We start from the raw sequence: 13,208 nt of genomic DNA, 5'->3' as shown, positions 1-13,208 counted from the left end.
GCAACATAAAAGTGTATATAAAATAAACAGACAGTGCATTGTAAGTGAGAAATTTTGCATGCTTTGTAGGAGGGGTGAAGGAAAGAGGATGCATTAGGCCTGAGAATATTATTGGATGTCTTCCTATATCTTTATTAATAGTGAGATGGGATCACATGATGCCATGCTAGGGAGAAGTTGAACAGCTCTTCTGCTTCTGCCCTAAGGTCCTGAGGTAATCTGCTGATTAAAAGCAGGATTCGAGTGTAGAATTTACATTGGGAATTTGGTGACACCTCAGTAGAGGTGCCTGCACAACACTGCCGTATGGCATCTAAAACACAACGAAAGGAAAAGGATTCAAGGGCAAAATGCCGGAGCTCAAGAGGGCAGCACCTTCCAGCCCTTCAGCTTCATCTGTGAGTTAGGCTTTGGTGGCCGAGATTATAGCCGAGGTAATCCCGGCATTGAAATCGAAAGGCTGCAGCCCATTGAAGCTAAGTTGGAGCAAGTGGAGGCCAAGCTAAATGAGTTTGGCTGAGAGTTTGTGGCCTTTATGAAGCGCACAAACGTTCTGGAAGTTCAAGTCCAGGAGGCAGTGAACAAACAGACTCGGATGTGGACCAAAATCACAGCCTTGGAGGAAAAGATCAAGGATCTGGAGAATTGTTTGAGGAGAAATAATCTGGTCAGAATCCCTGAGTCTTTGGAGACAAAAGATATGGCTGGTTTTCTAGAGATATGGTTGGCAAAAGTGATAGACTCGGGACAGGGTTGACAAAAGAATTGCAGCTTCCAGCTAATCTGAGCCCCCTCCAGATTGAGAGAGCACACCGAAATAGGACCCAAACAACCCTCCACTACCAGGCCATGGGTGGTTATCCTGAAGATATTTAACTATGCTCACAAGACTGCCATGTTGCAGGCCCTTCAGGGTGGAAAATCTCCCATGAGGGCAGGAAGATTGTGTTTTCAAGATTTACTCAGCTGCGGAATACAAGGAGCGGATCTCTCGGCCATCTCTTTTAATTAGTTTTGACTTGAAGACTGTTCGTTGAGGTTCATGGGACTTTTTATATGCAGTTTTAAATTCCTATGGATTTAGGGATCGTTTTATAGTGACTGTTCACACTTTTGCCTGTCCGAGAACTAAAGTGTATGTGAATGGGGTGAATTCTGGAAGTTTCCCCATACTGAGGGGGACATGGCATATCCTTTCTAAGGGACATACATGCTAACCAAGAAATCAAGGGTGTTAAAGATAGGTACTCAAGTCTTTAAAGTTGCGACATTTGCAAATGATCTGCTAGCCCACCTGATAGACCCTTGTAGATTATTTATTTATTTATTTATTTATTTGTAGCATTTGTCTCCCACATTTTCCCACCTATTTGCAGGCTCAATGTGGCTTTCATTTGCCGTAATGGCGGTTGTCATTTCCGGGTAACAGAATTACAAATGTTCTCCGAGGACAAGCAGGCTGCTTGTTCTCCGAGGACAAGCAGGCTGCTTGTTCTCACTGATGGGTGAGGTCCACGGCAGCCCCTCCAATCGGAAAACTTTACTAGTCCTCGCGCGCCGATGCACACCACGCATGCGCGGCCGTCTTCCCGCCCGAAACGGCTCGTGTTCGTCAGTCTTCTTTTGTCCGCGCTCGGGACGGTCGTGTTTTGCGCTGTTTCGCGCCCCTCAAGTTGATCCTCGTGCGTCTTCGCGTTTTTGCTCTAAAAAAAAAAAATTAGAAGAAGACCTTTACGGTCTTTTCCCTTTTCCCGTGTTTCCAGCTTTTGCCCCACTAAGTTTCCTTTCGTTTTCGGGGTAGGCCTTTTTGAGGCCTCGGTTCGGGTTTTTTTCTCTCCCTATTTTTGGTGCCTTTACCGCCAGTACGAGTTTTGATTTTGCCGGCATGATTTTTCCACCCATGTCATCGAAGTCGCCCAGCGGCTTCAAGAAGTGCACCCAGTGCGCCCGGGTAATCTCGCTCACTGATAGGCACACGTCGTGTCTTCAGTGTCTGGGGGCTGGGCACCGCCCGCAGGCCTGTAGTCTTTGCGCCCTTTTACAAAAAAGGACTCAGGTAGCAAGATTGGCCCAGTGGAACATGTTGTTCTCTGGCTCTTCGTCGGCAACAGCACCGGGGGCATCGAGTGCATTGACGTCGACAGCTTCAAGACCTTCGGCATCGGCTACATCGACTGCATCGACCCTCTGCATCGTCGATACTGAGACATCGAAAGGCTGCGTCGGTGGTACCGGGACCTCCACTAGTGCTGATGTCGGACGGTGGTGCTTCAACTGGAGTGCAGGTGAGGGCTGTCCATTCCCCTGCTGGTGGCGGTGAGCCTTCAGGTGGGTCTCCCCCTACCCTGAGGGCTCCTGCGGTACAGCCCCCCCCCCCCCCCCCCCCCGAGACAGACCTTCTTCGGCCTCGGCCCCGAGGAAGCGACGGCTGGATTCTACATCCTCCTCGTCGGTACCAGGAAGTTCCGGTGACATGCTTCGTTTGAAAAAGTCAAAGAAGCATCGACACCGGTCTCCTTCCCGCATCGGTACCGAGAGCTCTGGGTCGCCGAGGGAGTCGGCACCCAGTAGGCATCGGCACCGGGAGGACCGCTCACCCTCTGTTCAGGAGGTGTCGATGCGCTCCGCCTTGGACAGCCCGGAACAGCCTCCACGCCCGGAACAGACTCTGACTTCGACGCCTGCATCGGCTTCCATGTCTTTCTCCACAGCCGCTCTGCACGAGAGTCTCCGGGCCGTTCTCCCAGAGATCCTGGGAGAGCTGTTGCGCTCTTCCCCTCCGGTACCGGGGGTGCTTGCGCCACCAGTACCGTCGAGTGAGGCGCCGGCTGGCCCCTTGCCCGGGGTGAGTTCTCCGACATCGGTGCCGCTTGCGGTACCGACTGCGGTCGCCTCCCAGGAAGGCTCCCCGACGACGTCGGCAGAGGGAGCTTCGCTGGTGCGGGCGAGGGAGTCTACCTCTCGACGCTCCCACCGTGGCCGTGTTTCCACGGAGTCGAGTCGGGCACGGCTTCAGACACATGAACTTGTCTGATACCGATGTTGAGGCCTCGTGGGAGGAGGAGGAGGACATCAGATATTTCTCTGACGAGGAGTCTGATGGCCTTCCTTCCGATCCCACTCCCTCCCCTGAAAGGCAGCTTTCTCCTCCCGAGAGTCTGTCTTTTGCGGCTTTTGTCCGGGAGATGTCTACGGCCATCCCCTTCCCAGTGGTTGTGGAGGACGAGCCCAGGGCTGAAATGTTTGAGCTCCTGGACTATCCTTCTCCATCTAAGGAAGCGTCCACAGTACCCATGCATCATGTCCTAAAAAAGACATTGCTGGCGAACTGGACCAAGCCTCTAAGTAATCCCCACATTCCCAAGAAGATCGAGTCCCAGTACCGGATCCATGGGGACCCAGAGCTGATGCGCACTCAGTTGCCTCACGACTCTGGTGTGGTGAATTTGGCCCTAAAGAAGGCTAAGAGTTCTAGGGAGCATGCTTCGGCGCCCCCGGGCAAGGACTCTAGAACCTTAGACTCCTTTGGGAGGAAGGCCTACCATTCTTCTATGCTCGTGGCCAAAATCCAGTCTTACCAGCTCTACACGAGCATACATATGCGGAACAATGTGCGGCAGTTGGCGGGCTTGGTGGACAAGCTCCCTCCTGAGCAAGCCAAGCCATTTCAGGAGGTGGTCAGGCAGCTGAAGGCGTGCAGAAAATTCCTGGCCAGAGGGGTATATGATACCTTTGATGTTGCGTCCAGGGCTGCTGCTCAAGGTGTGGTGATGCGCAGACTCTCATGGCTGCGTGCCTCCGACCTGGAGAATAGGATCCAGCAGCGGATTGCGGACTCCCCTTGCCGAGCGGACAATATTTTTGGAGAGAAAGTCGAACAGGTGGTAGAGCAGCTCCACCAGCGGGATACCGCTTTCGACAAGTTCTCCCGCCAGCAGCCTTCAGCATCTACCTCCTCAGGTAGACGTTTTTATGGGGGAAGGAAGACTGTTACCTACTCTTCTGGTAAGCGTAGGTATAATCCTCCTTCTCGACAGCCTGCGGCCCAGGCTAAGCCCCAGCGCGCTCGCTCTCGTCAGCAGCGTGCGCCTCAGCAAAGCCCCACGGCTCCCCAGCAAAAGCAGGGGGCGAGCTTTTGACTGGCTCCAGCAGAGCATAGCCGACATCAACATGTCAGTGCCGGGCGATCTGCCGGTCGGGGGGAGGTTGAAAGTTTTTCACCAAAGGTGACCTCTCATAACCTCCGACCGTTGGGTTCTTCAAATAGTCCGGCAAGGATACACCCTCAATTTGGCCTCCAAACCTCCAAATTGCCCACCGGGAGCTCAATCCTACAGCTTCCAGCACAAGCAGGTACTTGCAGAGGAACTCTCCGCCCTTCTCAGCGCCAATGCGGTCGAGCCCGTGCCATCCGGGCAAGAAGGGCTGGGATTCTATTCCAGGTACTTCCTTGTGGAAAAGAAAACAGGGGGGATGCGTCCCATCCTAGACCTAAGGGCCCTGAACAAATATCTGGTCAAGGAAAAGTTCAGGATGCTTTCCCTGGGCAACCTTCTTCCCATGATTCAGGAAAACGACTGGCTATGCTCTCTGGACTTGAAGGACGCCTACACGCACATCCCGATACTGCCAGCTCACAGACAGTATCTGCGATTTCAGCTGGGCACACGTCACTTTCAGTACTGTGTGCTACCCTTTGGGCTCGCCTCTGCGCCCAGAGTGTTCACGAAGTGCTTGGCTGTAGTAGCAGCGGCGCTTCGCAGGCTGGGAGTACACGTGTTCCCCTATCTCGACGATTGGCTGGTGAAGAACACATCCGAGGCAGGAACTCTACAGTCCATGCAGATGACTATTCGCCTCCTGGAGCTACTGGGGTTTGTGATAAATTATCCAAAGTCCCATCTTCTCCCAGTACAGAGACTCGAATTCATAGGAGCTCTGCTGGATTCTCGGACGGCTCGTGCCTATCTCCCAGAGACGAGAGCCAACAACTTGTTGTCCCTCGTCTCGCGGGTGCGAGCGTCCCAGCAGATCACAGCTCGGCAGATGTTGAGATTGCTGGGCCACATGGCCTCCACAGTTCATGTGACTCCCATGGCCCGCCTTCACATGCGATCTGCTCAATGGACCCTAGCTTCCCAGTGGTTTCAGGCTGCTGGGGATCTAGAAGACGTGATCCACCTGTCCACGAGTTTTCTCAAATCCCTGTATTGGTGGACGATTTGGTCCAATTTGACTCTGGGACGTCCTTTCAAAATTCCTCAGCCACAAAAGGTGCTGACTACGGATGCGTCTCTCCTGGGGTGGGGAGCTCATGTCGATGGGCTTCACACCCAGGGAAGCTGGTCCCTCCAGGAACGCAATCTGCAGATCAATCTCCTGGAGTTACGAGCGGTCTGGAACGCTCTGAAGGCTTTCAGAGATCGGCTGTCCCACCAAATTATCCAAATTCAGACAGACAACCAGGTTGCCATGTATTACATCAACAAGCAGGGGGGCACCGGATCTCGCCCCCTGTGTCAGGAAGCTGTCAGCATGTGGCTCTAGGCTCGCCGTCACGGCATGGTGCTCCAAGCCACATATCTGGCAGGCATAAACAACAGTCTGGCCGACAGACTGAGCAGGATTATGCAACCTCACGAGTGGTCGCTCAACTCCCGAGTAGTGCGCCAGATCTTCCAGGTGTGGGGCACCCCCTTGGTAGATCTCTTTGCATCTCGAGCCAACCACAAGGTCCCTCAGTTCTGTTCCAGACTTCAGGCCCCCGGCAGACTGGCATCTGATGCCTTCCTCCTGGACTGGGGGGAAGGTCTGCTGTATGCTTATCCTCCCATACCTCTGGTGGGGAAGACTTTGTTGAAACTCAAGCAAGACCGAGGCACCATGATTCTGATTGCTCCCTTTTGGCCGCGTCAGATCTGGTTCCCTCTTCTTCTGGAGTTGTCCTCCGAAGAACCGTGGAGATTGGAGTGTTTTCCGACCCTCATCACACAGGGCGCTTCTGCATCCCAACCTCCAGTCTCTGGCTCTCACGGCCTGGATGTTGAGAGCGTAGACTTTGCCTCTTTGGGTCTGTCAGAGGGTGTCTCCCGCATCTTGCTTGCTTCCAGGAAAGATTCCACTAAGAGGAGTTACTTCTTTCTATGGAGGAGGTTTGCCGTCTTGTGTGACAGCAAGGCCCTAGATCCTCGCTCTTGTCCTACACAGACCCTGCTTGAATACCTTCTGCACTTGTCTGAGTCTGGTCTCAAGACCAACTCTGTAAGGGTTCACCTTAGTGCAATCAGTGCATACCATTACTGTGTGGAAGGTAAGCCGATCTCAGGACAGCCTTTAGTTGTTCGCTTCATGAGAGGTTTGCTTTTGTCAAAGCCCCCCGTCAAACCTCCTACAGTGTCATGGGATCTCAATGTCGTTCTCACCCAGCTGATGAAACCTCCCTTTGAGCCACTGAACTCCTGCCATCTGAAGTACTTGACCTGGAAGGTCATTTTCTTGGTGGCAGTTACTTCAGCTCGTAGAGTCAGTGAACTTCAGGCCCTGGTAGCCCAGGCCCCTTACACCAAATTTCATCATAACAGAGTAGTCCTCCGCACTCACCCTAAGTTCTTGCCAAAGGTTGTGTCGGAGTTCCATCTGAACCAGTCAATTGTCTTGCCAACATTTTTTCCCCGTCCTCATTCCTGCCCTGCTGAACATCAGCTGCACACATTGGACTGCAAAAGAGCATTGGCCTTCTATCTGGAGCGGACACAGCCCAACGGACAGTCTGCCCAATTGTTTGTTTCTTTTGATCCCAACAGGAGGGGAGTGGCTGTGGGGAAACGCACCATATCCAATTGGCTAGCAGATTGCATTTCCTTCACTTACGCCCAGGCTGGGCTGGCTCTTGAGGGTCATGTCACGGCTCATAATGTTAGAGCCATGGCAGCGTCAGTGGCCCACCTGAAGTCAGCCACTATTGAAGAGATCTGCAAAGCTGCGACGTGGTCATCTGTCCACACATTCACATCTCATTACTGCCTGCAGCAGGATACCCGACGCGACAGTCGGTTCGGGCAGTCAGTGTTTCAGAATCTGTTCGGAGTTTAGAATCCAACTCCACCCCCCTAGGCCCATGTTTGTTCTGCTCCAGGCTACACTCTTAGTTAGTTGGATAAATTGTTAGGTCAATCTCAGTTATGTCCTCGCCGTTGCGAGGCCCAATTGACCATGTTTGTTGTTTTGAGTGAGCCTGGGGGCTAGGGATACCCCATCAGTGAGAACAAGCAGCCTGCTTGTCCTCGGAGAAAGCGAATGCTACATACCTGTAGAAGGTATTCTCCGAGGACAGCAGGCTGATTGTTCTCACAAACCCACCCGCCTCCCCTTTGGAGTTGTGTCTTCCCTTGTCTTTGTCTTGCTACATACGGGACTGACGAACACGAGCCGGTTCGGGCGGGAAGACGGCCGCGCATGCGCGGTGCGCATCGGCGCGCAAGGACTAGCAAAGGCCTTTGCTAGTAAAGTTTTCCGATTGGAGGGGCTGCCGTGGACGTCACCCATCAGTGAGAACAATCAGCCTGCTGTCCTCGGAGAATACCTTCTACAGGTATGTAGCATTCGCTATATATATATATATATAAACCATGTGAATACATACATGGTAAATAATACATTATGGTAGTGCAAGAAGGTTCCTGAGTAATAAGTTAGATTGTAACAGACATTAGGTCATCGACTGTAGAGAAGTCCTATTCAGCATAAGGTTTAAAGTGGTAGTGCTTGATCATTAATAGCAAAGAGGTTGAGCAGTCATGTGTTAAAAGTTCGGATGTGTATAGATCGTGTATAATGTTAATATTTAGTATTTAAGATGGATGTTTATGGTAGGCCTTCTTGAAAAGATCTGTTTTCAGTAGTTTTCGGAAGATGGTTAGGTCTTGCATTGTTTTTAAGGCCTTCAGTAGTGCGTTCCATAGCTGCGTGCAGATGTATGAGAAGCTGGTTGCGTATATGGATTTGTATTTTATCCCTTTACAGTTAGGGTAGTGGAGATTGAGGAATGTGCGTGATGATCTTTTTGCGTTCCTAATAGGCAAGTCTATAAGGTCTAGCATGTAGGTCGGGGCTTCTCCGTAGATGATTTTGTGGACCAGGGTGCAGACTTTGAACGCAATTCGTTCTTAGTGGGAGCCAGTGTAGTTTTTCTCTTAGGGGTTTGGCGCTTTCATATTTCATTTTCCCAAATATGAGTCTGGCTGCTGTGTTTTGAGCGGTTTGCAGCTTCTTGATGATTTGTTCTTTGCATCCGGTATAAATGGCATTGCAGTAGTCTAGATGACTTAGCACCATTGATTGTACTAGGCTGCGGAATACTTCCCTTGGGAAGAAAGGTTTGATTCTTTTAAGTTTCCACATTGAGTAGAACATTTTCTGTGCTATATTTTTCGCATGGTCTTCGAGTGTGAGATTTCGGTCAATAGTGACTCCCAGAATTTTCAAGCTGCCTGAGACCGGGAGAGTGTAATCTGGGGTGTTTATGGTATTGGGTTTGTTTGTGTTGTATTGGGAGGACAGGATGAGACACTGTGTTTTTTCTGCGTTTAGCTTTAGTTGGAATGCGTCCACCCATGAGTTCATTATTTGGAGGCTATGTGTGATTTCATTTGTGATTTTGGTTATGTCTTGTTTGAACGGGATGTATATCGTAACATCGTCGGCATAGATGTATATGGGTTAAGTCCTTGGTTGGACAATGATTTGGCTAAAGGTGTCGTCATCAAGTTGAAAAGGGTTGGTGAGAGCGGTGATCCTTGTGGTACACCACATTCAGGTTTCCATGGTGTTGATGTTTTTGAATTTGAGATCACTTGGTAAGATCTTGCTGTTAAGAAGCCTTTAAACCATCCTAGTACGTTTCCTGCAATCCCGAAGTAGTCTAGGATGTTCGGGAGTATTTGGTGGCTGACCATGTCGAACGCGCTGGACATATCAAATTGTAGGAGTAGCACATTGTTTCCAGTTGCAATTAGATGTTTAAATTTGGTTGTGAGAGTGGTTAGCACTGTTTCAGTACTATGGTTGGATCGAAATCCTGTCTGCGGTTCATGTAGTATTGTGAATTTGTTTAGGTAATTGGTGAGTTGTTTGGTTACCATACTTTCCATTAGTTTTACTATCGGGGGGATGGATGCAACTGGTCGATAGGGTTGTGTCATTTAATTTTTTCTTTAAGTCTTTGGGTATGGGTGTAAGTAAAATATTCCCTTTGTCCTTGGGGAAAAGTGCGTGTTGTAGCATGTAGTTCAAATGTGACGTAAGGTCTGTTATGAAGCGTTTGGGGGCGAACCTTATTAGGTTGCTGGGGCAAATATCCAGTTTGGAGTAGGTTTTGGAGAATTTGTTGACTGCTTGAGTGATGGTTTCTTCGGTTAGCAAATCAAAGTCATTCCAGGTTCAGTCTGCTTGGGTGTTCACTGGGTGTAGGGTCCAGGCAATCCATAAATTTTTCGTGATCAGTAGTGGTGAGTGGTAGTGTGGATCGAAGTTTTATCATTTTTTCATTGAAGTATTTGGCAAGTTGGTCTGCCGATGGGGTATCTGTGCTGGCTGTGGTAACCGATGCGGTGTCTATAAGTTTATTCACGAGTTGGTAGAGTTTATGTACGTCTTTGTAATCTGGTCCTATTTTGGTTTTGTAGAAAGCTCTTTTGGTTTGTCTTACTGTATATTTGTATTTTCTTTGCATTTGTTTCCAGGCTTTGAGTGTATGTTCATTTTTTGTTTTTTGCCATGCGCGCTCGAGTCTCCTGACTTGTGTTTTTAGTTTTTTCAGTTCTTTGTTGAACCAAGGTATTGAGCTGTGTCTTCGTGTGGTTCTTGTTTGTAGTGGAGCAATTTCTTCTAGTATGTTCCTGCATCTGTCATCCCAGTTTTGGAGATAGTGTTTGGAGTCTGTCTGTGCTAGCCAATCATTTTTGTAGATCTATTACCAGAATGTAACAGGATCAGTCTGTCCTCTAGTGGTGTAGGTTGTGCATTCTTGCTTGGGTTGTGTGTTTTTTTATCCGCCGTTGAAGGGCTACGTTTAATTTATGGTGGTCTGACCATGGTATGGCCGTCCATTTTGTATCTGTTATTAAAAGGTTTGAGTCTAAGGATAATTTGTAGGTAATGAGGTCAGTTGTGTGTCCTTTGACATGTGTAGCTTGCATATTAGGCAAGTTAAGGTCCCATAGTTGTAGGAAGTCTTTGCAGTCCCTTGTATTGGTTGCATTAGGGTCTTCCAGGTGTAGGTTTATATCGCCTATAGATTGGAGCTGGATATACATGTATTCGATATGAAATCCATAAATTTTGACTGGCATTCTTGCCAGTTTCCTGGTGGTCTATAAAACAGGACCACGTTTAGATGGTCGAGCAGGGTAGCATGGTGGATTCTTTTTTTTTTTTTTTTTAATCATTTTACGTAATTACATTCACATTTATCACGTAAATGTAAGGAAAAACAGAAATTAATATAAGGAAAAAGAAAAAACATTTTCTCACAACAATATATATAATTGTCCACAATTGGGGGATCCAAGATCAGGAAAACAATCTCAAGAAAATAAGAAAAACACCAAATGGTTAATCTTACAAATTCATATTTTCTGAGGGAGGAAGGTTAATTGGTTATTGCAGCCGGTACAGTGGTAACTGAAGGAAGTTGCTGCAGAGGGTTCTTCATCTGTTCTTTTAATTCCACAAACTCTTGTAATTTCTTGGGTTCAACAAATAAGTAATAAGGAAATTAAACACAAAGGAATCGCTCTAGGAAGGTCCCACCTAGGGCAATGATTCTTGGCTTAAAAGCCAAGAGTTCACACCTCCTAGTCTGCGATTCCCTTGATATATCAGGAAATATATTTATCTTTGAACCCAAAAAACTATCAGCCATGTATCGGAAATACAATTTCAAAACATTGTTCCTATCTAAATCAAAGGCAAAAGTCACTAGTAATATAACTCTCTATATAGGGTATTTTAGGAAGATTTATCATTCTCAAGTTATTTTTCCTTAATTGGTTCTCCAGAAGTTCCACTTTTTTTTACAAGAAACATGCCTGTCCTTCATTATCAGATTAACTGATTTTCGTAGAGAAACCATTTCTGTAATCAAAGTCTCTATTTTTATATCTTTGACTTCCACTTTGTTAGATAAGTATTGATGATATCACATATTTATTCCTGAAAAATTTTTGACATCTGAAGAAGAGAATTATTCACACTCTACAGCACTTCCCATAGTGCGTCCATTATGACATTTTTTGGCTTCACCAGGTCCAATTTCTCCACAGAAACCGCTCCAGATATCTTTGGGGGGAAGAGCTCACTTTCCAATCCCCCAGTTGGTTTATTATCCGGAGTCAATGCTGCGCCAGGACCTCCTCGGATCACGTGAGAATCCTAACCCACTTTGGGTGTTCCACTGTCGATCTCCATAGCGCAGCATTACTGTTTCCGGGTCTTGGAGAGATCATGCCAACAGGGGGACTCAGTCACTCCCTCTCCACTAAGATTCAGCAAGAAAGCCTTGCTGTTCCCCGAAGCAGGAACCGATATCCCCGACGCTATGACCCCGAATCTCTCCAAAGTACACTGAGAAATGGTGGGAACCCCAGCCGTGTTTGAGGAGGACAACACCACGGCTTTGCCTTTTTTCTTCCCCATTCTCTGGGGAGCGCGCCTACTTCTTCGGGTATTCTGGTGTAAAACGGGAACTCAACTAACGTACGTCATCCCTCGACGCCATCTTGGATCCTCCAGTTTGGGACACTCTTTGTCTGGTTTCTCCTCAGAGGCCTGTCTGATATGGGTAACCCTTCAGCATAGCCCTCTGAGTCATTGAAACACAGAAGCCCCTCCACCACTTACAAGGTGGTGTCCCTTCGGAGGGGGCATGGTGGATTCTAACTGAGGCAATTTCGAGTTTTGGTTTTATAGACTCAGCAGTTGTTGTTACGGTGAAGTGGGATCTATAGATTAGTGCTATTCCACCTCCTCTTTTTTCTTTCCTTGTCCAGTGTGTAATTTTGTAGCCTGGGGGGCAAAGTTCTAGGATTATGAGGTCCTTGTGATCGTGGATCCATGTTTCGCTAATGAGTAATAGGTCAAGATTGTCTGCCGTAATCCAATCAGTTATTGTTGTTTTATTTACTACTGATTTAGCGTTTATGTATCCCACCTGAATTATTTGGAAGGGGTCTTTTATGTTCGTAGTTGTGATAATTTTCTTAAGTTGTCTGTTCTCTTGCATAGGTTTATTATGTCCTTTCTTTCTTTTGTGATATGTTTGTCTCCTTGGGGTGGTTTTTTCATTGTTTTGATTATTGTTTTTCTGGTGAGATGTGTTGTGCCTGGGTAATCTGAAGAGGTTGAGTATTGTAGGTATGTTGTTGGTGTTTGTGAGGGGGGGTGGATAGTGTTTGGTGGATTAGGGATAATGTGAAGGTTATTAGAATTAGTTTGGTGAAGATCTTTTTGTTGTGTCTGTTTGGGATTTTATTTAAGGTGGGAGTGTTGGGTTTTGTTTTGTTTTTGAGTCGTTTTCTGGGGGTCTGTGAGGAGGTGAGCTTAAGGTTGTCTTCAGCTCACGTATCTCATCTGGCTCAGTGGCCTTGATTCCTTAACTCTAGAGGGTCGGGGTTACTCAAAACAAAGCAAAGAGAGAAAGCAGCTTCTTTATACCTGCCTGCGGTGTAGTCACGCAGTCCTTGGATGGTTATGGGGCTAGATGGGCCATCGTTGGAGCAGGTAGGGCTGTACAGGCTGGTTGGTAAGAGAGTGCAGTGCTCAGTGCAGAAAGCTCTGTTAGTGACTGGAGCTTCGGTATCGGCAGTTCCTAGTGTTGTTGTTGCGGGTTGCTGTCGGGCTGAGTCAGCGCTCTGAGGCGGCTGAACAGATTGCTTCCGTAGCTTGCTCTTCTCCGCTGTCGCAATCAACAAGTCAAGGCGCCTATTGCTGCACCATTCCCGACTCTCCGCTCTTCGCCGCCCCAATCAGCCTGTGCAGCGCTCCGCTACCTTTTCGCCGGCCAGTCCCTCTCCCGGTTTTTAGAGGCGGGCTTCAGTGAGCGGGTGGGATTCTGCATCGGCAATGCATGGATGCGGGCCTCTCCCTCCGCGGCTGCCGTGAATCAGCGTGGGTCCATGGTGGGTGGTCACAGGGTCAGGTCAGTCCGTGGT

General features: G+C 48.5%; 1 protein-coding gene across 5 annotated transcripts in view; it reads left to right on the top strand.

The window, feature by feature from the left end:
• The window catches only part of GATAD2A (GATA zinc finger domain containing 2A), a 268,656-nt gene that overhangs the window by 241,535 nt on the left and 13,913 nt on the right, over positions 1-13,208 (top strand). The window lies entirely within an intron of this gene.

Source organism: Microcaecilia unicolor, chromosome 11 (genome assembly GCF_901765095.1).
Source record: "Microcaecilia unicolor chromosome 11, aMicUni1.1, whole genome shotgun sequence".
Classification (NCBI taxonomy): domain Eukaryota; kingdom Metazoa; phylum Chordata; class Amphibia; order Gymnophiona; family Siphonopidae; genus Microcaecilia; species Microcaecilia unicolor.
The sequence above is the reverse complement of the archived record's forward strand: the minus strand, read 5'-3'. Positions and strand labels throughout refer to the sequence as shown.